Consider the following 27,074-nt stretch of genomic DNA (forward strand, 5'->3'; position numbering starts at 1 on the left):
GGGCCCTCTTAAAGGAATGATCGGGTGTTTTCCATATCGCCACCTCAGGCAGCCAGGCTATCGACGGCCCTCCTGTGAGAAGAGGGGTGATTCACATTGGTGGAGTATTTTCCTGAGGCCTGGGATCCCATTTCTCAGTGGCTGCCTGCGCTCGGGAGGCCGAACCCAAACTCGGGGCCCTGGTTTCTGGGTCCCAAGCTCTCTCCCTGGCGGCAGTGTTTCCTGGGTGGGGGGTGGGGGTGAGGGTTCCCTCTCGTACAGGATGACTTCTCTTAAGCGGCCTGTAAATGTGTCATTAACTGACAGGGAATCATGGAGAGAAAGTTGTGCTTTTTGACTCCACTTTCTGATCTTACTGGGGAACACCTCCGGACTAGTGTCCCACTTTTTTTTTTAAATGGACATAACATAAATTATTAAAAGTTATTAAAATATTTTTATTTTTATTTATTTATTTATTTAGTTATTTAGTTAGTTAGTTAGTTATTGTAGTTTTTAAAGCCTTTTAGATTTTGGAATCGCAGATGTGGAAATAGCACTCTAAAACAAAATTTCTAGATATAGTTTAGTTGTGATCTGTGGATGTTGACTAATATTTGTTTTAAAATAAAATAAAATAAATAAAATCTTTAAAAGTTTTTAAAAAGTGAGTTGCTGAAAATGAAACCTCAGGTAAATGGTCATCCTGGTGAGTGGTGCGGAGCCTTAGCCAGGCTCAGGGCAGGGGGCTGGGTGACACCCCCCAGCTCCCCACACAGGCCTGGGGGTGACCGTGGGCCCCGAGCCTGTGATGTGGAGGTGCTGGGTCCCAGGGCCGACCCCTCTGCCCAGCAGTTGTCAGCACCTGGGCCGTGAGGTGCCAGGCAGGCTGTCCTCCTCCCAGAACCTCTCCTTCCCCGCCCCCGCCGCCTCTGGAACCCAGCACCTTCTGAGAAGGGGGCCTGAGTGTGGGGTCTCAGGAGACTCCCCGGCCACACCTCCCACCATGACGTGGCCGGAGTGTGGGCATAGGGCCTGCTGGAGGCTCGGCCTGGCTCCCAGGGGCCGGGAAACAGCTGCTTGGCTGTTTGCAAGGGAGCAAGGGGTCCAAGGAGCAGAGCCCGGGGCGGGAGGTGCTGTGGGGGAAGGCGGCCGACACTCTCCAGTGGGCCCTGGAGAACACGGCAAGTCCCGGAGCCACGGGTCCCCTCAGGGCGGAGCCCCCGCCCTGGGAGCATGTGTGCACATGGGGGTGTCTTTAGCTAGCCCATAATGGGCCACCAGCACCTGCTGCCCTGCGACCCTCAGGACAGACCCCCAGAAGGACTCGTCCCCCGAGGGCCAGCAGGGCCCTCCCTGCCCCCCCCCCCCCCCCCCACTCCCTGCAGGCCAGGCTCAGGAAGATGGCCGTGGTTGCCAACAGCACGGAGCCTTCCTGTTGGAGCCTGACAAGAAATCACACCCAGTTCCCTTGTCTGTTCTTGTCCGGGTTCCCACTTTGGAACCCAGATGTGGTCCACCCTCTGTGGGCCCAGCGCCGAGCCAGGCTGATTCCGGGAGGGGGGGTGGGGGAGGCCAGGGGTCAGGCCTCGTCCCGCCGCCGCCGCCCTGGCGACAGGCTGCAGGCCTCCTGGCTGTGCCCCAGCTCCTTGGGGAGCCTGGCCAGGCCTGCCTCTTTCTCTCCTGCCAGCTCCCCCCTCCCCCCTCCGCCTTCAGCGGAACATCTGTGTGCTCGGGGAATGTGGCTCCCAGCCCGCCAGAGAGGCTCTCTCCCCTGATGCTCCCTCCTTTGGCCTCCAGGCCTCTGGGAGTGGGTCCCCAAGGGCACCTGAGCTCCAAGCCCCCACCTGGCTCAGGGGCCTCTCCCCAGCCCCTGCCTCACCCCCCTACCTCCAGGGCCCTACCCTCTGCCTCTCTCCCAGGGCCCCACCCCTTGCCATCTCCCCTCCAGCTGTTCAAGCTGGCCACCCAGCCAGAGCTTCTCGCGGATCTGGCTTTGACCTGTGGGCGTTCTAGGCCTGCAGCAGCTCCATAAGGGGGTGGCTGCTCGGCGGGCTCCTGCCTGCCGCGGGGCCACACTCCTTTGCACGGCCCAGGAGAGTCCAGCGAAGGGCCTGTGTGCCCAGGTGTGGGCAGGTATAGGCAGAGCGTGGGAGGGCAGCAGCGGTGAGCCCTGTGCCCTGAGCCCTGAGTGCGGAAGGAGGGAGCCGTCAGCGAGCCAAGGTGGTCTGTGTGCAGGGCTGTGGACAGGACACAGGGCATAGGACACAGATGGCCACAAGCCCTGCACGGAGGGCCTGGGTGATAGATGTAGTCACCGCTCGGCTCTTCTGTCCTCCTACCGGTTCCCCCCACCGGATGCCGGCAGGCCAACCGCCCACGGATGCGCATCACACAGGTCAGCCTGGCAGGGCGGAGAAGAGAAGGTGCACCTGGACTCCATGTTGCAGATAAGGGGCCGAGGCCAGGGAAGGTGTTTTCTTCGCGTACAGCTTTGTTGAGACTCATGTCACCTGCCCAAGTCAGCAGCGGTGGTGGGTGTGGTCACAGAGCACAGCCATCACCAGGACGGACGTGGACTATTCCAGGACCTCTGGAGACCACCCCTCACTCCTCATCCACTCCCCTCCCCCCGCCCCTGGCAACCGCTCATTTATCTCCTTTCCGTGGCTCCAGATCTACCTGTTCTGGATGTTCCCTGTGCCTGGAATCCCACACTGTGTGGTATTTTGTGACAGGCTCCTTTCACTTTCCTGATTTTTTTATTTTTTTTTATTATTGATTTTTCACAGAGAGGAAGGGAGAGGTATAGAGAGCTAAAAACATCGATAAGAGAGAAACATCAACCAGCTGCCTCCTGCACACACCCCACCAGGGATGTGCCCGCAACCAATGTACGTGACCTTGACCAGAATCGAACCCGAGACCCTTCAGTCCGCAGGCTGATGCTCTATCCACTGAGCCAAACCGGTTTCGGCAATGTCTTTATGTTTCACCCATGTTGTGGCAGGGTCAGGATTTTATTCCTCTTGGTAGCCGACGAGTATTCCAGTTATGGCCGTACCGCATTGTGCTTACCCATCGTCAGTTGGCAGATGTTTGGGTTGCATCCACCTTCTGACTGTTGTGAACAGTGCTGCGATGGACATTCCTGTACGAGCTCTCGTGTGGACGTGTGTTTCCATTCTCTTGTGTAGATGCCTCAGAGTACAGGATTGCTGGGTCCTATGGTAACAGCCAGGCTGATTTTTTTGTTTGTTTGTTTTGTTTTGTTTTTTTCTCTATTTTAAAATATATATATATTTATTTATTTTTTACAGAGAGGAAGAGAGAGGGATAGAGAGTTAGAAACATCCATGAGAGAGAAACATTGATCAGCTGCCTCTTGCACACCCCCTACTGGGGATGTGCCTGCAACCAAGGTACATGCCCTTAACCGGAATTGAACCTGGGACCCTTCAGTCCGCAGGCCGACCCTCTATCCACTGAGCCAAACCGGTTTCGGCTGCCAGGCTGTTTTTCATGGCGGCTGCACTGTGTTGCATTGCTGCCTGCCGTGTCGGAGGGTTCCAGTCTCTCCACATGGTCACCAGCACTTGCTTAGTGTGGCTGTTCTAGGGGGTGGGGAGCGGTGTCTGTCTCACTGAGGTGAAGGAGAGGGATTTGAACTGTGCTCGTTCTGCCGCCGGGGACGGTGCCCTCCCATCAGCAGGCGCTCACCCTGAGCAGGGCTGTCCTCCCAGGGGCCAGTGTCCCCAGCAGCAGGTCATGCAGCCCTGCATCGCCTGTGATGCAGGTCTGCCTCCTCCTCCCCAACACCTAGCCACCCAGGGGTGCTCTGTGCTCACGGGTCCTGGAGCTGGGGCCTAGGTCAGGGGTGGACTGCAGGCCCAGAGTCCAGGAGTCTGGGCAGTCACAGCCCCTGCCTGGGGTGTTCGGAGGAAGGCCCCTGGGAACCTGAGAATGTTCCAGACAGAGATCATGCCCGGATCATGAGTCATAAACTCTCTCCTTCGTTGGACACACATCTTCACTCACTTGATCCCCGCAGCCCGGAAGAGGTGAGCGCCGTGGTCGTCATCTCCTTTTTGTGGATGAGGAAACGGGAGCCCAGAGAGGGCAGGCCCTGGCCCAGGGCTGCACAGCAGAGCCGAGACTGGAACCAGTGCTCCACTGAATGGTCCACCCTCAGGCCCTGGTCTTCGTCGCCTTAATGTTGTCCTTTCCTTTGGTTTCCTCCAAACTGCTTCGTCCCCACAGTCCTGCCGTTCTCCAGCGGGGTGAGAAGCAGCAGCGAGGCGCTGCCCTCCTCTCGGGCACCTCACAGGGTCCACGTGTCAGCAAGAGCTGGCATCCTTCCTCTCCAGGTGCTGCGGGGACAGGGGCCGCCGGTGAAGGTCTCACAGCCTGGGAGGGGCGTTGAACTGAGTCCCAGGAACCTTTGTAGGTGATGCAGCCATTCAGGCCGTTCCTTCCCTCACTGACTCACTCGGCAGCTATTTATTGAGTGTGATTGTGCGCCTGGTGATGTGCAAAACCAGACACAGCCTCTCCTTCACGGAGCTGCCAGTCTGGTGGGAGAGAGAGACAGATGCTCGTCGCTGAGTCACACAGGCAGATGTACGCCTGCAGCCAGGACCAGTGCTTAGGAGGGGAAAGTAGGTAACGGGGCCTTTCACGCCATGGGGGTCGGAGGGGGCGGAGTGCAGCGCTTGGGAGCTTCCTGGAGGAAATGGCTGTTAATCCCAGGGGGGCCCAGGCGGGTAAGGGGACGTGGACCAGGCAGAAGGGGGGAAGGAAGAGCATCCAAGGCAGAGGAGACGCATGTGCAGAGGAGAGAGGCAGGACAGAGGAGCACGGTGAGGAAGCTGCATGGGGAGGAGCTGAAGAGGGTGGTGGGACTGGAGGCAGGAGCAAGAGGCCTTCCGGAGACGGCCAGCTGCGAAGGGCCTCGGCTGGGGTGACACAGCTGGATCTGCCTTTGGAGAGGACTCCTGGTTCTGGAGGGAAGAACCAAAACAAGGCAGCGGGTTTTTTGTTTTTTTGTTTGTTTGTTTGTTTTTTAATTTATTGAGTTTTTACAGAGAGGAAGAGAGAGGGAATAGAAAGCTAGAAACATCGATCAGCTGCCTCTTACAACCTCCTCCCCCCACACTGGGGATATGCCCACAATCAAGATACATGTCCTTGACTGGAATCGAACCTGGGAGGCACCTTTCAGTACGCAGGTCGACGCTCTATCCACTGACCCAAACCGGTGTCAGCAGGCAGTGGGTTTTGAACCTGATTTGAACCAGCAACAGCGTGAGAGGTGACCACCTGGCCTGATGGTCTGAGCGGTTCTTCACCATGGCAGTGGGTATACCACAGGGCCTGGGCCCCCCCTGCCCCGGGGACCTCCCTTCCTTTACGAAACCCAGCTATGCGCCCCAAGGGGTTTTTGAGGGTGCTGTAAAAAGTGTCTGCCTCTCTCTCACCCTTCCACTCCCCCTTCTACCCGAGGCCAGCACCTCTGCCTCCGCTGGGCCTCCCAGCATCCTTCCCGCGGCCCGTTCATTCACAGTCTCCCTCTGCCGCCTCGAGAAAGGGGGAGACTTCCAAGCCACAAGGATGGAGGCGCTGGCCCTGGGCCAGCCCCGCTTCCTTGCTCACCACCCCCTCCCCACACGACCCCACCCTGGCCTGCCCTTGCTTTATGGCAGGCAAAGTGCTAATTCCCAGCGCAGAGAGGTGGGCCAGAGTCTGCGGCCAAGAGCGGAGAGACTGTTTACAGCCTCCGGCAGTTCTTGGCTCCAGCGGTCCGGCGGGCTGGCCTCGCGGTGACATGTTTATTCTCCGGGCCCCAAGCTGGCCCCCGCTCTTGGCAGGGATGCCTGAGGGTTCTCGGTGATGGGGACAGGCTGGTGGCTGGGGGGCTGTTTGTGTCCGTGCTTGCCGGCTCTCGCCCTCCCTCCTGTTCCCACATGCAAGGAGGCAGTGTGGAGCCGGGGCCTCCCCAGGGCACTGCCCCCAGCACAGGGCCTCCTGTGCCCCTCTGGCCAGAAGACCCTCTGTGGGCCAGGGTTCCAGAGTCCCCCCGGGAAGGCCTTCAGGGCCCAGCAGTCTGCGCTGTGGGGGCATTTTGGGGGCCTCTCTGCCAGCCTCAGGCATCAGTCATGCTGCTGATGCCTGCCAGGCACCTCGCTTGTGCCAGCCCCCCGTGACGGCGTGAGCAAGACAGACGAGGCCCTGTCCTCTGGGGCTGGCAGCTCAGCCGGGAGAGACCAGCCATCCCCTGTCGGGGGTAACTGAGGATCTGTCCGAGGTCCCCTCCCCGGCCAGCCACAGAGCACCTTCCCATTCACAGTTCTGCGGCTGGCAGGAGCGAAGGAACCGAGAGGTGGGGCCGGGCAGAGCTGGGGTGAATCCTAGGTTTGCCCCTGCCCAGCGGGGTCACTGTGGACGGGTCCCTGCCCCTCTCCTGGCCACGCTTTCTCATCGGGAACATGGGAGAAGGAGCGGTGCCACTTTACAGCCGACCTTGTGGGGCTGATGGTGCCAGGCAAGCATTGGCACATGGAGACGGGAGTGGCTGTTTGGGGCAGCCCCTGAAAGGGGGTGGCGCATGAAGTGGGGGTGGCTTTCTGGGGGTGCCAGGCTGAGGCAGGACTGACGTGATTCTAGGGGGCATGGCTGGGAATGAGTTGGTGTCCCTGAGCCCCCATTCTGGGGCCTCCCTCAAGGAGCATCTTGTCTTGGCCAGGGCTGCCCATGGGAGGGGTTCGCCTGTGCTCTCTGGAAGCAGGAAGGTCAGGAAGTTCCAGGTGCTAGGGCTCACGGGGACTTACCCGGAGGCCCTGTGCAGCGTGGAGCTGCGGCACGTGACCCAGGGCAGGGACTGGGAGCCCCAGCTGGGGAATTATGATGCCTGGTTCTCATCCCTGACTGGCTGGTGACTGGGTGAGCCATGCTCGCTTGCCTGGTCTCAGGGACCCTGACGTGCAGCCTGCACCATCTCCATATTGCCTGCAGGTCTGGTTTGTGAGCTCCGTCAGTTCCGTGGGGGGGGTCTGGTCTCTTGGTCTTGGTGGATCTCCCATCCCCACGGTGAGGGCAGGTGCCATCCTGAGACCACTTTCCTGGACTGAGATGTGGGCAGGAGCCCGGTGCTGGGCCCAGTGCTTTGTCCGACCACACGGGTCCTCAAAATGCAGCCCCTCTTAGAGACACAGATGCCTGGCTGCTTCCCCCGCTGGAGGTCCTTGCCCCTACGCCACCTGTCCCCTTTCAAACGATTCCACAGGGAACTGCGGAGCCGCCGGAGCAGGGAACAGATGGTAAATATTTTAGGCCTTGTAGGCTGGTCTCCGGGTCTCTGTTCCACGTTCTTCCTTCTTTGTTATTTATTTATTTTTGTACACTCCTTTAAAAAGTGGGCCACAGTTTGCTGCGGCCTGCTCAGAAATAGCAGGGTGGGGTGTGGGCTCACTCTGGGTGCTAACCAGTAGGCCCCATTGCTTTTTTTCAGTGCTCTGTGCTCCAGGCCTGCTGTGCTGCACACACACACATCTTGGCTTCATGAACTCCGACAACTTTGTGATAGCCACTGTGATCCCATTTTATAGATGAGGAAACCGAGGCACAGGGAGATTTGGGAACCCACCCATGGGGGTCCTAGCTGGTCAGGACGGCATCAGGATTTGAACCCAGACATCATTGTCCTGGTTCTTAACCATGGTGGCTTGCTGCAAGGCTGTGTGAGCCTGGCTACTCTGCCTCCTGCCCCCACCCTGATTATTTTGAGGATACCTGAGTGGTGTGTTACTTACCTCTCCCCATCCTCTGCCCACCTTTACCTGCCCCAAATTAGGGAGTCACTCTCCAGAGCACCTCAGAGTTCCAGCAGAGGCTTCCGCTGCACCTGGCTCCCCATGTCCAGCCCTCGGGTCATGCAAGGCAAAGCCACGTCCCTTCAGTTGCTTGGCCTACATTCTGCAACCCTATATCTGAGCCACGTGGGCTGGGCCACGGCACGTGACCCAGGGCAGGGAGTGGGAGCCCGAGGTGGTCAGCCTGACGTTGCCCGTTGGGCCTGCCCTGGTGGTCGAGCCAGCTGAGGCTGAGAAGGCCACTGGGAGAGGCCGTCCCCTGCCATTGATCAGACACCAGGCACGTAAAGAGGCCCACGGGTGCCCTGAAGCTATCAGCCACCAGAGGCTGGGTTCTAACTTTCCTGAGTTGCTGTAAAAAAAAGACAGGGAGTTTGCCCGGCTGGCATGGCTCCATGGTTGAGTGTCGACCTATGAACCAGGAGGTCACAGTTTGATTTCCATTCAGGGCACATGCCCTAGTTGAGGGTTCAGTCCCCAGCAGGGGACGTGCAGGAGGCAGCCAACCAACGATTCTCTCTCATCATTGATGTTTCTATCTCTCTCTCCCTCTCCCTTCCTCTCTGAAATAAACTAAATAAACAAACAAACAAACAGATATGGAGTTGAACAGGTAGTTAAACTAAAGGAAACACAAATGATGAGTATGTGGGGAATAGTTATATGAAAGCTATTAAAATACCAGAAAAATGGTAAGACTCAGGGCTGGTGAAGTTGCAAGAATGTGGTTTATTTCATATTGCTGGTATTATATTGCCTTTCCCCTAAACCATTTGTCAGTATGTAACAAGGGCTTTAAAAACACTTGACACTTTTTCATGATTATCCCATTTTTGGAAATGCATCTTAAACAAGGAGCCCGCCAGGGTGAAAATGATCAGGTGCACAGAGATGTCCTTTGCACTGTCCTTTGTAATAGTGCGGGGAACCCCAAATGTCCAGCAGTGAGGTATGGTTTGGACAACTACCGTGTGTCCCCTGGGTGGGATATCACGTGGCATTAACACGATGCCCACGGAGCCCATTGCAGCACAGGAAGATGCTATTCGGTAAAAATAAGCAGAACACAGAACTGTGCATGTGTCACGGTTATGGCCTTAAAGAAATATGTCTGTGTCAGTGGAGGCTGCAGGAGAACTTGGAAAGTTGATGTGGCTGCTCAGAAGGTGATGGAGGACCCCTCTCCCATTGAAAGGCACTTGAATGCTATCACCATTAAATGTAAGGGAGGCAGTTTTGCCACTCCTGTGCCGTGTGACCTTAGATAAGCCATTGATTGGCCTTGTTCCCATCACTTGTGAAATGCGGCGACACCTTCGCAGCTTCCCTTGGGACTGTAGGACTGGCAGGGGCCTGTCTTGCAGCCCTTTCTGGGTGACAACTTACCTTGTATGGAGCCTGGTGAAGCCAGAGATACAGGGGGGTCATGAGGGTAGAGGGATGGAGACAGGCCATCACCCTACCCAGTGCCCAGGACCGAGGAGGCAGGTGTGGAGTGGTTTGTCCAAGGCCACATAGCTCCTGAGATGTGAGCTGGGAGCTGGTCTGGGCCTTCTCCCCAACTTCGATGCTGCCACTTGGGGCAGAGCGTTTCCGCAGGGCGTTCTTCCCAGAAGCCAGTGGGACCTGTGTCATGGCAGCTGGGGGCTGAAAGCTTCTGTATCATCTTGGTGCCAGTGTCACTTGAAGCACGGCCCATCAAATGGCTTTTGTCTGGTGGAGGACCCCTATCATGAGCTGAATGGTGTCCCCTAAAATTCCTGTGTTGATGTTCTAACCCCCACCAACCTCAGAATGTGACTGTGTTTGGAGACTGGGCCTTTCAAAAGGTGGTTGAGTTAAAATGAGGTCATGAGGATGGGCACTGGTCCGTGATGACCAGTGTCCTTATACGACGAGATTGGGGTCAGGCATGCATAGAGGGAAGACCAGGTGAGGACCTAGGAAGAGGGGGCTGTCCGAGCAAAGAAGAAGGGCCTTGGGAAAAACCAACCCCACCGACACCTTGATCTCCAAATGCCAGCCTCCAAAACTATGAGAAAAAATATGCCTCTGTTGTTTGAGTCCCTAACCTGTGGCCTGCATTCTGCAACCCTATATCTGAGCCACATGGGAACTTGGCTATGACAGCCCTACTGATACACTGCCCTAAAGACATCCAGGCTGGGTGTCCACCCACTTACAGGGTGACAGCGGAGGGTGCCCAGCAGTATGTGAAGACAGGAAGGACATCTGGGCTTCATTAATCACTAGAGGCCCAGTGTATGAAAATTCAGGCACTGAAATCGGAGAGGGGAGGTCCCTCAGTCCGGCCTGCTCCCTCTCATGGTCTGGGAGTCCTCAGGGGTGGAAGGTGACCCAGCGATCAGGGGAAAGCGACACCCCCATCACACCTCTGCTGCTGCCACTGCCGGCAGCGCAAGCCTCGGCTGGCCCTGGTTACCTGAGCCTCAGGCGACCCTGGGCGGCTGGGCAGACGCCATCCAAGGCTTGCCTGTGCCTTGGGCTGGCCCTGGGCTGCTGGGGAGCTGAGGGGACTGGGGGACTCCAGAGGCAGCTGCGGACCCATCTGGGGGCAGGCCCAGCCATGCCACACGCCTGCTGCCCCAGCGGGGCTGAGGGGACTGGGGGCCGCCATCTTGTGGCTGTGGGCGTCTCCATCTTTGAGGCTGTGACAGTCAAGAAGCATACTCCCTCCTTATTGGCTATGGGCACTGCCATCTTTGTGAGGGTGTGATGGTCAATTCGCATATCTACTCTTCATTAGATAGGATACCTTATTGCTGCACATTTAATGTGCTTCTCCCACTATGATAAATGATAGTGCACTTTATTTCCATTAGTGTAGGGTACGTTTCCAGAAGGACCATGGGGGCTGTACATAGCTCCACAACCACCCCGCGTGCATTGCTCAGCAAGGCTGGTCCTGCCGTGTGAGGAAGATGCTCAGCCCTAGGGGAGCCCAGAGCCCGGGCTGTACCAGCAGGAGTGCCTTTGAGAGGACTACATGACCTTGAAGGTCATTTTCTGGGCTCAGACTCAAAGCTGGGATTCCCATAGGAGCGGACAGCATGGAGGAGCCCCTGAGCCTGGGGTGGGAAGGCAGGCGTCTGCAGGCGGCCCAGGCTTGCAGGCTCCAAGGGCAGAGGTCAGCGGGCTGTTGGCAGCTGCACTGAGTTGGTTGTGTGGGAACAGAGGCCCCGGTTGTCCCAATCAAGCTGTTTCTGTGGCTGGTTCCTGCGGCGGGGAGGGGCGGGCAGTGGTTACGTGAGGCGGAGGCCATCCCAGGGTGTCTCTCGCCAGGCTGGGAGCTGGCACTGGGGCCCCTCCTCCGGGTACATATTATCCTATAATAGGGTTCTGGCTGTTTGGAGTCCAGAGACAGAAAATAGACTGACATCATGCAAGGACTGGGTTCGTCGAGCGGAATGCCTGCTGGCCCCTTCTCCACGTGGGCGGCTCCTGTTCACCCCGCAATTGCTGCCCCGGTGGCAGCACCTCAGGGGAGCAACTGTGCTGGGTGAACAGAGTCCCAGGGAACCTGTGAACTCGACCTTATTTGGAAGTGGGGTTTTTGCAGATGTAATCAAGTTGGGATGAGTTCATACTGGATTAGGGTGGCCCCAAATTCCCTGCCTGGCGTCCTGTGAGAAGAGGGGGATTTGGACACTGGCAGAGAGCGTGGACACACAGAGAGGCCCCGTGGAGACAGAGGCAGAGAGGGAGGGATGCAGCTACACACCGAGGCAGCCAAGGACTGCTGGCAGCACCAGCAGCTGGGACCCTCCCCTAGAGCCTTCGGAGGGAGAGGGGCCCTGCTGACACTTGGATCTCAGTCTCTTCCAACTGGCGAGAGTACACTCTTCTGTCGGGTTCAGCCGCCCCGTGTGGGGAACTCGGCTTGGCAGTCCTGGGACCCCAGCGCACACACCGGATGGCCCTTCCCTTTCTCTCCTGCAGGGCCCACTCCTTCCCTCCTACAGGCCATGCGTGTCACGGGAGATCAGAGCATCTTTTACAGCCTTGTGTCCGAGGGGGGGCTGGCAGCGGGCCGACACACAGTGGGTCCGCAGGAAATGTTTGCCGGGTGGATGAGAGGGGTGATGGCAGGAGGACAGGTGGGGCAGGGGTGGGGCAGGAGGACAGGTGGAGCAGGGGTGGGGCAGGAGGAGAAGGGAAGGGCTGACTCTCGGAGCAGACCCTGTGGCCACAGAGGGGCGGCCCTTCCCTTCCTGAATCTGCCCTGCCCTCATCTAGTTTTGGCATCAGGGGGCAGGGTGGGGAGGGACAGGCTAGCTTGCTCACGGTCACTTTTCTCTCCTGCATGTGCTGGCTGTCTGGCTTCGGGTAACGGACAGCGCCTCAGTTTCTCCAGCTGTACAATGGGCCTGCAGCATCCCTTCTTTGGGTGGTTTCGGTGAGGAGTGAAAAGCAGGGTGCCTGACCTGCAGGTGGGTCTCCACAAAGGCTGCTTTGATGGATGGCCCTTGAGGAGGGAGGAGAGCTCCGTGGTGGACAGAGTGGCATAAGAGGGGCACAGATCTGATTGGAGGCCTTGGCTGCACCTTACTCCATCCTGGAGTCACCTCAGGCAACGGACTATCCATCTCTGCCTCGTTTCCCCCGTGTGATAAATGGGAGTGATGATGGTTTCAACCTCACAGGGGCTGGGAAGGTGTGATGTATAAGAGAGTCTCATGCAGTCTCTCAGCAAAGCCTGTGCCTCAAGGTCATGGGTGAAGGGCGGGAGTGGGGAGAGGGACCCTGATAGGGGCAGGACAGGCTGTGCCCTCTGGAGTGGTTTTGGGGCTGCATTTGGAGCAAAGTGCTGGCACGACAAAGCAGGGGAAGCTTCTGGGTCTGAAAGCTTTGCACCTGAAGGTCAGTCATCCCTTGAAAGGGCCTGCAGGTGTGATAGGCCCGGAGCTGGGAGTCCCTAAGACATCTGTTCTCCATCCCCACGTCTGACCAGGGAATCCCAGGCTCAGAGGGCCTGTGACTCATCCAAAACCGCACAGCATGTGCGAGAGTTGCTGGTGCACAGCCATGTGCTCTGCCTCCTGAGGGGTCTGCATAAGACTGGGACCCCTCTGCACCATGCCTCTCCCTGCTCGGTCCCAGCCTGTGCCTTGGAAGACCTCTGGCAGGGGTCCGAGGGCAGTCTGCACCGTGGAGACCCTATCCTGCATAGCTGGGAGCCAGGCCTGTTGCATCATTGTGTACTCCTCAGAGTTGGGTTGGGCAACTTGCCAAGAGGCATTTTTCCCTTCGTGCATCCTCCAGAATTGCACATGAAGCTCTCGTGTACCAGTTACAGCCCCGAGATTGTGGGTGTCCCTCCTTGCTCTCCCAGGACCACAGAAAGGGCTGCTTTGTGCCCATTGTACAGATGGGTCACCTGGGCCTGTCCCGCTGGCGTTTCCCTTTCTCTGTGTCTGGCCTGCGTCAGGGATGGCAGGCTCTCCTGATCACCTGGCCCTGCGGGGGACAGGAGTTTCCTTGGGACAGGTGGGCAGGACTTCCCCGAGTGACCCCAGGCCGAGGGAGGCGCATCCCCCCTGCTATTTCTGGCTGTTCCAGGTGGGACCTGGGCTGCCGCCACCCCAGCGGGCCCCAGCTGCCCGGACTTGGTGGCCTGTGGGGTCTCACATGATGTCAAGCATCTTCCTGGCCCAGGTGTGGGGGGAGGGAGGGAAAGGGGGAGAGAGCACCCCACACTCAGGCCCTCACCCCTTTCTCAGGAGGCTGGGTGGGGGCAGGGGGGAATTCCAAGGCATGCCCTCCACCCTCTGTGCCCAGAGCACCTCGGCATAACCCCGTGCCCGGGTTCTCGGGGCACTTCTCGGTCCCCCCTCTGCAGTGGGTGGCTGTAAAAATAGCACTTGGTTTGAGTTAGGCGCTGGGGGAGGCGGGCGGGGGTCTGGTTTCCCTGCTCCTGGAGGAATTACCCGCCCACATGTTGCCAGGAGCCTTGGCTGGGAGAGGCCAGCGCGGCTCCAAGCCGGCGAGCGGGCGGCGGCGCAGATGGAAACTCGATCACCCCCGGCTCAGCAGACTGTTTGATTTATTTTAAAATCAAGCAGATGGCTGCTGCAGGGGTTTGTTTAAGTTCAGCTCAGAGCCGGGCCCGCGGCCAGGAGCCTCGGGGCAGCTGTGCCAAAAATTTTTCAATGACTTTGGTCGTCAAACCACCTCTTCCCCTCCCTTTTGAACTTCAGCCCCACCACACACATGGCGGCCCTCTCCTCGCGCCTTCGCCTGGCCAGCCGCGGGCCCTGCGCCTCCTTCTCAGGGTCCCCCTTTGTCTCCGTCTCGCCGCCTGGGTCTCCGGCTTTGCCTTCCAGTTCTGTCTCTCTCCCCGTACAGGTCTCCGTCTGTCCCTCTCTGTTTCTCTCTCTCTCTCTCTCTATTCCCACTTCTCTTTCTCTCTCCACCACTCCCTTTCCTCAGAAAACCTTCCCAAATGTCCTCCCTGCTCCCTGGCTTCCTCTAGCTCCCTCCTGCCCCACCCCCACCCACTGTCTTCCCCTCCCCCCTCCCCCCACAGCTCCCCCTTCCCCATCCCTGGCCCAGTGAGGCGCACACGGGAGAACAGCCAAACCTTTGTGGCCACTCAGCACCCTCCGGGCCGTCCCCTTTCTGAGACATGTGGCTGGGAAAACCGGGCCCAGACTGTAAAATCCAGAAGACCAGCCCTCGGGTCAAAGGGGCACAGCCCCCTCAGGGGCTCTGAGGCTGGAGAGACAGGGACGGTCTGCAGCTGTCCCTGCTGGGGGAGGGAGACCAGGTGGCCTGGTCACTCATGAGGAGCCCCCTGTGTGGCTGGTTGGCTGGGGGATGTCATTGCAGGCTGCTGGTCTAGTTCATGGTCCTCTGACACGTGTTCCCTCCTCTCCTCCTTTCCCCCCCCGGCTTCCCCCCCCCCCCCCCGCCCCCACACACACACACTCTGCTTGTGAACAGGGAGAGTGGCATTCCCTGTGTCCACAAAATGTTAATTTCCCCTGTTCAGATGGCAGCAGGCTCTCCAGCCCAGGACTCCCACTGGCCCCAGGCTCCTAGCCAGTCCCCCCCACCCCCTTGCCTTCACCCCCCCAGGGGCCCAGCCCCAGCTCCCTAAATAAGAGAGGCTTTAAAATAGCCGCCAGCTCTGTAAATAGCCCCGGGGCCAGAGAGGACACTCTCCAGGTGGGTGGGGCTGGGCCAGGTCCCTGGCAGGCCCAGTTCCCGGGTATTTTTCTGCCTCCGGGCGGAGAGGCCTGCTGTCTGGTTGATCTGGTAGCATCTGACTCAGCTGTCCATTTCTGTCCCCCAGGGCCCCCATGGCCAGCTGGCCCGCCACAGGGATGGCAGGAGAGGCCTCCATCGCCCTGGCCACATGGCAGTCAAGGGTCTGATGGTGGGGACACCTAGGGGAGAGGTCAGGATGCTGCTTGCACATCTCCATTCTTGGCTGAGACCATGTGGGTGGGGCACCTACTGTCCCTCCACGCTCACTAGCGTCCTTGGTGGAATGAGCTCACCTGCTTTAGGGTGAAGGCTCTGCTTCTTCCTCCTGTAGAATCTGCCCTGAGCTGGGCCCTCCAAAACCTGGGGAAAGATCCGTCTAGAACATCATCTTGGAACCCAGCCTGTGTGTGTGTGTGTGTGTGTGTGTGTGTGTGTGTGTATAGGTGGGGAAGGATTGGGGAAGGTTGATCAGCCTCAGTATCCCTTGCCCACCAGCGTGAAGTGCAGCGTGCTTGCAGGGTTGCAGGTTGGGTTGGGGGCAGAGCCCTTGGTCACAGGACTCTGCCCTCCACCCTTCCTCCCGGGACATTGTCAGGTCCCGGGACATTGTCAGGTCCCGGCACAGTGGTGTTGTTTCTCCAAGATATGGTTGACGGTTGAAACCCTCCCACCAGCAGCTTTAGGAGGGGGTTATATCTATTTCCCAAAGCAGCCGATTCCCTCCTCCCCTAGCTGCACGCCAGCATCTCTGTCCGATCAAGCAATTTGGAAATCGTAATGAATTTTAGCGCTTCCTTGAACACAAATGAAGCCCGGGAAACCGAAAACATGGCCCAATTAAAAACGCACCTGAGATGGAGCAGGGATAGTTCCCCTTGAGAACGCTCTCTCTGGGGTTGGGCGCTTTCTTTTCTGTCTCATGGGTCTCCAGCCTGGTGACGGCCTCTCGGACTGGGTCTGGGCCCAGGCAGAGCTTCCTCCAGACGCTGCCTCTCCTCTCGCTCACTGTGCTGATTTTGTGGCTAGAGAGGAAATAAATAATAACAAAAAAAGTTGAAGATTGTGTACTAAATACCCCAAAAATGTGTTTGTGAAGTTTTACATTCTATATAAACTTTACATTCAATTTACCAAATTGATTTTTTTCTGATTAGCTTTCTAATAGGTTGATTTTATAGGTTTTCTGATAGGGAAGGCATGAACCAAAGCTATCACGCCATTTGTTCTATCATAAACCTACCATTATTACAAATTACACATCCTTCAAGCTCCCGAATTCGATGATGCCAAATGGGCCAGCACTGTGTTTCTTACACTTTGTAAAAAATAAACACAAAGTGAAACTTGCCATTGTAACCGTTTTACAGGGTACAGTCTTGTGGCATTAAGAGCATTCACACTGTTGTGCAACCATCACCTCCATCCAGTTCCAGAACTTTCTCATCGCCCCACATGGAAACTCGTATTCATCACCAGCACCACTTGTAAGATGTTCTAGATAGAAGCAGAGACTCTTCTCTCACCGGCTTCTCGGGGCAGCCCGTGGCACGTCTCAGATGCTCCCAGAGGAGGCGTTGGGCAGAGGATCCCTGGGTAGGGGTGATGCTGGCGCAGAGAACAAAGGAGCAGAGATCTGTGGTAGAAAATCGGGGCCCGATGACAGGAGGGAACATGGAGAACGAGCGAGCAGGGGAGAAGCGAGAGAAGAGGAGTAGGGTTGGGAACACAGAGGAGAGATTTCTGGAGCCAAACTCATTAAAAAAAGATCCTCGGTCTGGTTGGCAGCCGAGAACCATTTTTATATTTGGGTTTTGCTCGAGGCTCTACAAATTAGCGTGGTCTGTTCCAGTTCGAGTTTATAGCTCAGTGCAGTTCACGTCTGCCTCCCTGGTTTCCTGGAGGCTGAATCCTTGGCCGGATCCAGAGGCTCCATCACGGATTCCGTAGGGGGTTTGCTGAGCACCTACTGTGTGCAGAGCATTGCTCCGAATAAGGGAGGTACAGCTCTGAACAAGGCAGGCCCGCTTCTGCTCCTTTTGGGTTTAGAACAGGGAAGAAATTGTGGAATAAATATGTAATGTGGTATCACATAGAGGTCAGTGTTCCCGGTAAGAGGGAAGCTGGTTAGGGTTGGAGGGAGTCGGGAGCAAGCGCTCTGTGGGGATTGACGAATAGATGCTGTGGCCAGGGTGCCTCTGAGCAAAGCCCTGAGTGGAGCCAGGCACAGGCCAGGTGAGGAGTGGTCCTGGCAGAGGGAACAGAAAAGTCAGTCCAGAGGCCCTGTGGTAGGAGTGAGTCTGAGGATTTGTAAGAAAAGTAAGAGGCTGGCATGGCTGGTGTGGGCGAGCAGGGAGGAGGGAGTGTGTGTGTGTGGGGGGAGGAGTTCAAGAGTTCAGTAGGGGCTGCAGGACATGGAGTGTTTGGAGTTTACTCTAAGTGGGAAGGGGGTCTATTGGAGGATTTCTCCAGGGACATGTGTCCTGACTCAAGTACCTCCATCCCTCCACGGCTGGGTGGAGAGCAGACGGGAGGGAATGGGCATGGACATGGAATCAAAGACTACATTGGGCCCCGTCAGGGTCCATTCTTGCCTCTTTCAGTTGCCCTTTGCTCATGACTACTTCGTGGAGAGCCTCAGTTTGGAATGGCTGTTTTTAATGCCTAACACTTGCTGTATGAGTTATCTTTTGCTTTATAAGAAAATACCCCAAAACGATGCAGCTTAAAACAATAAACACTTATTATCTCACAGTCTCTGTTGGGGCAGGATTTGGGAGTAGCTCAGCTGACTGGTTCTGGCTGCAGGTCTCTGATGAGGCGGTGATCAGGGGGTTGGTTGGGGCTGTGGTCTCACCTGAAATTTTGACTGGGGCTGGAGGAGCAGCTTCCAAGATGGCACACGCACTGCTGTTGGCCAAAAGCCTCAGTTTCTTGCTAGCTGATGGCAGGAGGGCTCGGTTCCTTGCCATGTGGGTCTCTCCATAGAGCAGTTAGCTTCACCCAGAGTGAATGAGAACCATGAGGAAACTGCTGGTCTCAGAAGCCACACACTGTCCCTTTCTGTTTATTAGAAGCAAATCACTAAGTTTGATTCACATTTAAGCGCTTTGCCTGTTCAAGGGAGGCGTCTCAGAGCATCTGTGGACATCTTTTAAACCAGCATACTTGCCGATCTCTGTTTAATAGAGGAAGGATAGGCCTTGGGCTCAGTGCCTTGGTTGGGAATAGAATATAGCTAAAATTGAATACCATGGTTTTGTTTCCATGATATGTATGTTTTAGACTTACCTTCCATTTATGTTGCTTAATACTGCTTTTCATTTTAGGGTAGCCATATGCATTTGACATTTACTCAAGCTTAAACAACGTGTTGACTTTAGGAAAATTATGAAGTAAGAAATCCTGAGTAGAATTAAGATGAAGGACAGGGAAGTGAAAATGTCAGAAAGTAAGGAGGTGAAACGTGATGGCCAAGTCTGGGGCCTGCTGGCAGGAGAGTGGCTAAGAGCGTGGGCTGTGGAGCCAGACCACCCGGGGTCCAAATCCTGGCTCAGCCACCTACAGCTGTATGACCAGGGCAAACACCTACCTCTCTGGGCCTCAGTTTCCCCTTGACTCAAAGAGAGAGCATCTGCTGCCCAGTGCTGTTGTAGAGCTCAGGTAGAGTGGAGTCTCTGCAGAAGGCCTGGGCACAGGGCCGGGTACATCTTCAGGGCTTGATGAGTGTCCCTGCTGGGGCCCATGATGTGCTTTCAGCCCTACCCCACTGTCTATGGGGCTGCTCCTGATGATCCCCGTGGGCGGGGTGTGTGAGTGTATGAAGGAGGGATAAGGAGATACACCCCTTTCCCTCTGTTTACACTGAGCAATGGTAGCACTTGGTGAAGCTGGAGAAGACCCTTCGTTGGTTCTTCATCTGATCAGAAAACTGAGCTGACCCATGAAGGCCTAAGTAACTCAAGCAGTGGTCATTCTCCCCTAGTTGTATGCATGCATCCATCCACTCATGTATCTATCCACTTCCCCACCTAACCATCCATCATTCATTCATGCATAACATCTATCCATCTGCCTTTTCTTCATTCTTCCATGTCTGTTCGTCCGCTCATACATATAACTATCTTATCTGATTCCTTCTTTCCATTCATCTCTTCACCACCACCCCCTACTCTGAGCATCCACCTACCCATCTACACATCCCACCATCCTTTTTTCCTTCCTTTCATTCATTCATCCGTCTGCCCATCCATGTCTATCTGTTCACCCATTCATCCAAAAGGCATTGCACTTTGCTGTGAGGACATAATAATGAGCAAAACAGCCCCACCATCAGAGAGCTCCCACCCATTCAGGGAGGCCTGTGCATTGTGCAGGAGCTGAGAGGAGAGGGCTGGTTACCCTGTAATGGTATAGTGAGTGCCTGCCATGTTCTGTGAAGGCAAGCACACGTAGCCCTCCCTCCTCATGAACATCACAGGGATATGCCTACAGGACAGAGGGTGTCAAACAAGGACATGGCCAGCTCTGCATTGCAAGGGAGGAATACTTGAAGGGACTTGATGTATAGGAGTTCCAGGACGATGAAAGAGAAAGGGTGATTCAGGTGGCAGGAGTTACACAGGTAAATTTGAGGACGCCTATGCAGTTTAGTAGTGTCTGGGACAGTAATGGGGTAGGATCTTGGAGGTTGGGGCCAGAGTAGCAGGTGGGGGCCACTTGAACAAAACCTTGGAGAGTTGGGGAGGATAAGAATAGGCAGGGAGGAAGTGCGAGAGGAGGTTTATTTCAGGCCAGCCAAGAATCCAGGTATAGCGTGGCTCTCTGCCGAGCCCCTGGAGATGGAGATGCATACATCCATTCATTCACTTATTCACTCAACATTTCCTGAACACTGGGCATAGGCTGGCAGGGGGCATGCAACTGTAAACAAGACAGCTGAGGTCCTGCCCTCATAAGCTTACAGTCTGACTGGGGGTGGCAAACATTAAACAGATAAGTCAATGCCAAGAGAATGTCCTGCAGAACAGTGAGAGAGGGAGGAAGACAGTGTTGCAGGAGAGAGGTGTAGTGAGGAGTGCTCCCTCAGGGAGGGCCAGGACAATTTCTGCAAGGAGGTGGCAGTTAAGCAGAGGGGCACAGAGGACAGTGCGGCTTCCAGGAGAGAGCGACATGTACAGAAGACCTGAGGTGGGTGCAGGAGGAGGACTCTAGGCTCTCAGAAGCCCTGGCATCTAGCTCATGGGTGGCCACAGGAGTCAGGAATAAGGAGGGCTTTGCAAAAGATGGAGCTTGTCCTTTCCTGTGGGTGCTGGGGAGCCATTGAAGGTGGCTGAGCAGGAGGAGCGTTGTAAGCACTGTTCTTAGGCAGCAACGTCCAGGACGTCCAGGAGGGGGACGGCAGAGCTCCTGGAGCCAGGAGCTTCTGGGAATGCTGAGTCAGTGCAGCAAATGCCCTGGCTTTAAGGTCAGCCAAGCCTGGGTTTGAATCCCTGCCCTTCTCTGCACTGGCTGTGTGACCTGAGCAAGGCACTCACTCCCCGAGCCTCAGGGTCACCTGGGAAATGGGAATAATCATAGTGCCAGCTCCGGGAGTGCCATGAAGATGCCAGTGGGTGCTGCGTGTCACAAGACCCCATCTGCAGTCTGTGCCTCGTGTGGATCCTAGCTGTTTCCCAGGCCCTGAGAGAACCAAGCGAATTGTTGGTAGCAGGCACAGACAGCCGGAGGGAAGATCCGTCATGTCTGATTAGGTTTTGGGAGAGGAAGCAGGTCAGCGGGAACATGTTCTTGAGCCCACGAGACCAGTTAGCAGAGAGGATCTGCTTGGGAGATGGTGCCCTGGGCGGGGAGCCCTCTTCCGCAAAGGACTGTGGAGCCCCCTGAGCCTGGTGCCGTTGGCCCTCGCCGGAGAAAACATACCCACAAGGGTTACATGGCCCTCTGCCCAGCAGCCTGTTCCGCGCCGTGCAGGGCCTGGGCATCGAGCACACCAAACAACTGTTTCTGACTCACTGCTGTGAGGCTGCCAAGTGGAATTGCTTCCACACACTCAGCTCCAGTGGGAGAGGGCGGGGAGAGAGACACGGCTTTTTCCCCTGGACCGGAACGAACTGGCTGAGAGTCAAGGAGGGTGGCCTGCAGCGTGGGGGTTGGGGGGACAGCTCTGGCCTGGGGGCTGAGGTCCACGCAGGCTGACAGGGCGCTCACCTCATGGGCTGCCAGCCCGGCCCCGGGTGGCAGCGCGGGCAGAGGGGAGACGGGTGGGCTGCGTCACGGGACGCCTCTCCCTGCAGTCATCGGCAGGCTGGAGCCAGCTGCTCGGGCCTTGGCAGGGTGAGTGCGGAGCAAGTCAGCGCAGCCTCTGCAGTGCCAAGGCTGAGAGCAGGCTCATAGCTCCTGTTCGGCTCCTGCGGGCCCAGGCCTCTGTGCCGGCCCACTCTCATCCCCACGTTCTCGGGACTGTGATGGCTGATGAACGCCAATGTCTGTCGGGTGGTTTTTGAGTGCCATGCACTGTGCTAAATGTTTTTTCATTTGTACTGCATTATCTAACACTTGCAAATCTTAACTCCTTTTCTACGGAGAAGGGAACAGAGGCACAGAGAGGTTGAGTAACTTGCCTAAGGTCACACGGCCAGCAAGGAGCGGAGCTGGGATTTGAAGCCACGAAGGCTGGCTCCAGAACCCATGCTCTTCACTGCTTCGTGAGACCGCCTCTCTCAATCGAGAATGAGAGCGTAAACTGCAGCCCCAAGTATACAAGAGATGGCCTTTTCCTTAAACCCAAGTCTGAGTTTGGCTCTTTCTTCATGGATACAGATTGGCTGCCGTAGCTCCAAGCATCACATTCTTGCATGATAGTATCCAAAAGGGGCTAGGAAGAGGCAGGGGGTTTTCTTGCTTTTTCCTCTCTGGGAAAAGAATATTTCCCAGAAGATTTTGGCTAACTTGGGTCCACTTGTCTAGGGCTGGGTCACATGCCCATCTATAGGGCGCTGGGAACTGGAGTCTCTGACTGTGTCACATTTTATGGGGGCAAGCTGTGCCATCAAAACAAAAACAAAAAAGGAGGGGGGGAGGGGTAGGCCCAGCTGGTGTTGCTCAGTGGTTGAGGATCGACCCAGGAACCAAAAGGTCACTGGTTTGATTCTGGATTGCAGACTCGATCCCCAGTAGAGGTGCGTGCAGGAGGCAGCCTGTCGATGATGTTTCTGTATCATCAATGTTTCTATCCCTCTCCCTTCCTCTCTCTCTAAAAGTCACCAAAACTATATTTAAAAAAAAAAAGAAAAAGAAAAGAAAAGAAAAGAAAAGAAGGGGTTAGGAAAAGCTGGTGGGTAGGAAGCCCAGACTGCCAGCTGCTTTGCACTGTATGTGCTGCTGTCTCCATTTTAGAAATAGAGAAACTGAGGCTCAGTGGTCGGGGTCTTGTCGGGCCCCTTTTTTTGATCCCATGCTGGCCTTGAATGTCTGGGCTGTGTGGCTTTCCTTCCCGTTAGTGTTTTAGAACTGCCTCTCCAATCGGAGGGTCAGCCTCTGGCGGGCAAGGACGGGCTTATTTGTCTTTTGGTTGTCTTTGTCTGACATGGGGATGAGCATCTAGAAGGTTCTAAATCAACTTGTCCTACATTAGAAGGGTTTGTGTTACCCATGACCTTTCTACTTGCAAGTGACACAAACCCAGCTCCAACTCGCTCTAGCAGGAGGGTGTGCTATTGAACAGATGAGGATGATGGTGGCTTCAAGAATTCTTGGACCCAAGGTGTCTGGAATATCTCTAGTCCTCTTCCTTGCTCAGCCTCAGCTCTGCTTTCTCCCGTGTGGGAGTCATTCTTTAGCGTTCTCCTCACATGCTATCAAAGATGGCCACTAGCAGTTCTAGATTGACATCTAGTGACCCTTGAGGAGGGAAAGAGTGATTCCTACCAATGTCCCAGTGAAAATTCTGATCAGCCCAGCCTGGACCACATGCCCACCCCTTGAAAGGAAAAGAAGTGTGTTGATTGACAGCCCCACTGGGTCTGGGAGGAATATATTGGTTAGATAAAATGAAAAAGTTGCTTCCTACAGATGAGAGGGTGGAAGGACAACAGAATGGGAAAGATGAAGGATGGGAAGGACAGATGGATGATGTATAGATGGACAGATGAATGAGTTGATTGATAGAAGAATGAAAGAATAGAATGTAGTGGGTAAATGGATGGTTGGATGAATGAATGGATGGTTGGATGGATTTTTGGAAGGGTGGGTGGGTGAGTGGATGGATGGATGGATGGATGGGTAGAAGAATGGATGGTTAGATGGATGTTTGGAAGGATGGATGGATGGGTGGTTGAGTGTACGGTTGGTTAGACAGACAGGTGGGTGCTTAGCTCAGTAGATGGATAGACCAAGTGTTGGATGCAAGGTTGGAGTAGTAGGGTGGCTGGCCAGACGTAGCCCCTCTTCCTGCCTCCCTTACGGGCTCTCTGAGTGGAGCTACCTGTGTGAATAGTGCGATGGCTAACACTGTGTCTTTCTCATGGGCAGCTACCCGCTGAGGCCCCAAAGCCCATCTAAACCTTCAGTGTCACGTCTGTGTCAAGGTAACTTCCGCTGCTTCCTCTTGGGAGCATCTCATAACACATACTGTTCTCCCAGCACAAAATGATGCCTGGTTATCTTAGAAAACATAAATGACCCAGAAAAACTTGCAAAAATACATGGAGAGTCATCCTGGTGCCAGTTTCTGAGGACCCCCCAACCCCCAATTCTGACCGCTGGTAGATGTGTCGCTCTGTGGCTCTTCTGACAGCTGCAAGTGCCAGTGCTTGGCTGCCCCTCTGCTCCTGGTTTATTTTATTATTATTATTATTATTATTATTATTATTATTATTATTTTATTGATTTTCTACCGAGAGGAAGGGAGAGAGAGAGATAGAAACATTGATGAGAGAGAATCATCGATCAGCTGCCTCCTGCACACCCCCCACTGGGGATATGCCTGCAACCAAGGTACATGCCCTTGACCGGAATCGAACCCGGGACCCCTCAGTCCGCAGGCCAACGCTCTATCCACTGAGCCAAACCAGCTTTGGCTGCCCCTGGTTTAGGAGTGCCAGGCTCATGGGGCTTGGGCCCAGCCACACTCGCTTCCCCCGTAGTTGGGGGGTGGGAGACGGAAAGCCGCAAGCCTTCTTGGCAGGCAGACCAGAGCCGAGGCGCTGGCTTTGGTACATCTCTTAGGAGGTCCGTGTGTGTTGGCACATGGCCGCACCAAGCCAAGTGCTTTTACGACTTCTTCCTTGGAAGCTGCCTTTTGAACCCAAAGGAACATGCAAACCCCAAAGAGAAGCCCTGGCCACAGGTGCTACCTGGGGGCACAGTTAGAAAAGGCCAGCCCTTTTCTCCGAATGTAACAGGTGCCCCTCGGCCTCCACTTCACTCGGGAAGAATGGAGACTCAGACTACCATGTCAGACACCCCGAGACAGACAGGTGGATGGGGCCTCGGGGTACGGATGGGCCCTGAGTATCTGGAGCAAGGAGGTGACTTTTCCGGTTCCGGGTGCAGGAGCAAAGCAGACACATTCAGACCCAATCTGCTGCCACAAGGGCCCCGAGGAAGCCCAGCTGAGTTCCGGTGTGAGGATTGGCAACAGAGAAGGCGGTCCTCTCTCCCACCCTCACTTGGTATGCCTTCCAAGGCTTGGGGGGGAGGGAGGGAGAGCCCGCGGGGAGGCGCAGTTTGCCAAAACAACCGTCCCCTGCCCTCTGGTATGACATCATACTTGCCCTTCTCTCCAGAACATGAGCTGCTTTTCCTCAATTGTGTCACCTCCTCCTCGAGGCCTCCCTGACTACCCCAGCTCAAGAAAACTCCCTCCACTCTGGTTGCATCTTTAGGATCTTCACCCTATGTTCCTTTTCCTTTCTGATGTGAATAGATGAAGGATGAGTGGCTCTAGGCCAGCGATTTTCAATTGGCGTACCCCAAGAGGTGTGCTGCAAGAAAGCTTAAAACATACAACACTTGACTATTTAGTCAGGGGCACTGACCTCTTTTCCCTTAGAATGTTAAAAGAAAAGAAAAGAAAAGAAAAAAAAGGCAACAACAGCAACACAACAATAGCCATGTAGTGTAAGTGAATTAAAATTTAACCTTTTCTTGTCAGCTTGGCAAAAAACATATTTTTTTGGTGTCCTGCAGAATTTCAGTAAATAGTTCGTGTGTGCCATGAGGTGGAAAAGCTTGCAAATTGCTGCTCTAGGAACGAAACACATGGCTGGGCCATGGGTCAGAGAGGGCAGTGGGCAGGCCGGAGCTGGGAGACCTGTGCTTTGGTCCCAGGGCCCTCTCGGGGCTGCTGGCTCTGGAGTCCCCCACCCAGGCTGTTCTCAGTGAGATGCTCAGGAAGTACAGTCCCCCTGCTCGCCCCAAGAATCAGGGGGCTTACCTCCCTCCCTGCTTGCAAAGGGAGGCGTCTGCCAAACCATGTCTATCAGCCAGTCATTAATTTGCCTCCTCCTCTTTTATTAATCATCCTGCCCGCCAGCCAGAGCCTCGATGGGGATGGAAAGCCCTGGGGAGGCACCCGGTTGACAGAACTGGCGCCTCAAGCAAAGAAACAGGCGCTGGAGCTTGGCTGGGGCCCTCGGTGGCGGCTGCAGGGCGGGTTAACCTCCTGGGATATTTAGAATCGCTCCAGAGGCCCCGTTTGTCTCCTCATCGGGGTGGGAAATGCTGACAGCTGTGTGCACACACACATGTGTCTGTGTTTGCATGCCTGTGTTCCTGTGTGCGTGCAGGTATGTGAACGTATGCACATGTATGGTACTCATGCAGTATGTTGTATGGTGCGTGTGTGGCATGTGTGTGTGATATGTGTAGCTGTGTGCTGAGTTCACCCAGACCCTGTGTGATGGTGAGTGTGCTTGCACGTTTGGTATGTGCATTGGAGGTGGCATGGTGTGTATCTGGGTGTGTGCGGTGCAAGTGCATTTGTGTTTGTGCGTGCACACTGTATGTGATGTATGTGAGGGGAGTGCATGGGCAGGGACAGGAGGAACAGATGGACTGACAGGGAGTTTCTCTGGATGATTAATGGCCTTTGGAAGGAGGCACTGCATCCATCAGACAGGCTCTGGATGAACTCCTGGCAGGTTCTGAGCTTGGCACCTAGCCCACCTTCTGGCTGAACCAGCCCAGGTGAGTCTGTGCTTCCCGCCCGGGTGGCTCAGGGCTGAGAGGCTGGGTCCTGTAGGGGACAGAGAGCCCCCTTCGGAGCTGCCTTGCCTCCCAGACACCCATGGCAGAGCACAGACCACCCGGGAAGCAACCCACACACAGCCCTCAGCCACATCCCCAACACAGCCTGGGAATAAATGCAGAATCCTCTAGACCGGGGCCCAGGAGTCTGCGTTTAAACAGATAGGATGGGAGTTTGCTTCTGGAGGGCTTCAGACACACTCAGAAGAACCTACCTAGCGCTGTAAGGAGCCCTGGCAAAGGCTGGGAAGGTGCTCTCCCCTCCCCTCCTGGATTTGCCCCTGAGTACCCACTCTCTCTCCCTTTCATTTGCTGGGTGACCTTAGACAAGTTACTTGAACTCTCTGGGCCACTTCCTTATCCTATAAAAGAAAAGGCCAGGGACCATAAGTGCAACGACCAGAGCGACCACTCGACCAGTCGCCACGAGGTGCATTGACCACCTCTTGGTCCCTCCCCCCACTTCCCCTGGCCCAGGAGAAGTGGCTCATGGCAGTGGGAATGGCGGCTCACAGAGGCGGGAGGGTGGGGTGGCTCACAGCTCCTCGGGGCAGTGAGCGGGTGGGGCCCCCTCAGGGCTCTTGGTGGCAGGTGGTGGACGGGGCGCCGAGTGGGGGCAAGCAGCAGTGAGCTTCGCACGCATGATTTTGTGCTCTGGGCCTCTAGTTTCTTATAATAATCCTGTATCTTACTAGCTTTAAGACCTTCCTGTGCCTCAACTTCTTCATCTGTGCCATGGGTCAATATAAT

General features: G+C 55.7%; 1 protein-coding gene across 6 annotated transcripts in view; it reads left to right on the forward strand.

Annotated features, from left to right (window-relative positions):
• Positions 1-27,074, forward strand: part of GSE1 (Gse1 coiled-coil protein) — a 408,579-nt gene that overhangs the window by 30,510 nt on the left and 350,995 nt on the right. Inside the window, exon 1 of one of the 6 annotated variants that reach the window (XM_084905550.1) lies at positions 4,518-4,637. The exons of the other annotated variants lie outside the window; for them this stretch is intronic. The gene's annotated coding sequence lies outside the window, so the exon portion shown is untranslated. Of the gene's footprint in view, positions 1-4,517; positions 4,638-27,074 lie in introns of those variants that run through there. 6 annotated transcript variants of the gene reach the window in all.

Source organism: Pipistrellus hanaki (assembly GCF_964339955.1).
Source record: "Pipistrellus hanaki genome assembly, chromosome: 15".
Classification (NCBI taxonomy): Eukaryota; Metazoa; Chordata; class Mammalia; order Chiroptera; family Vespertilionidae; genus Pipistrellus; species Pipistrellus hanaki.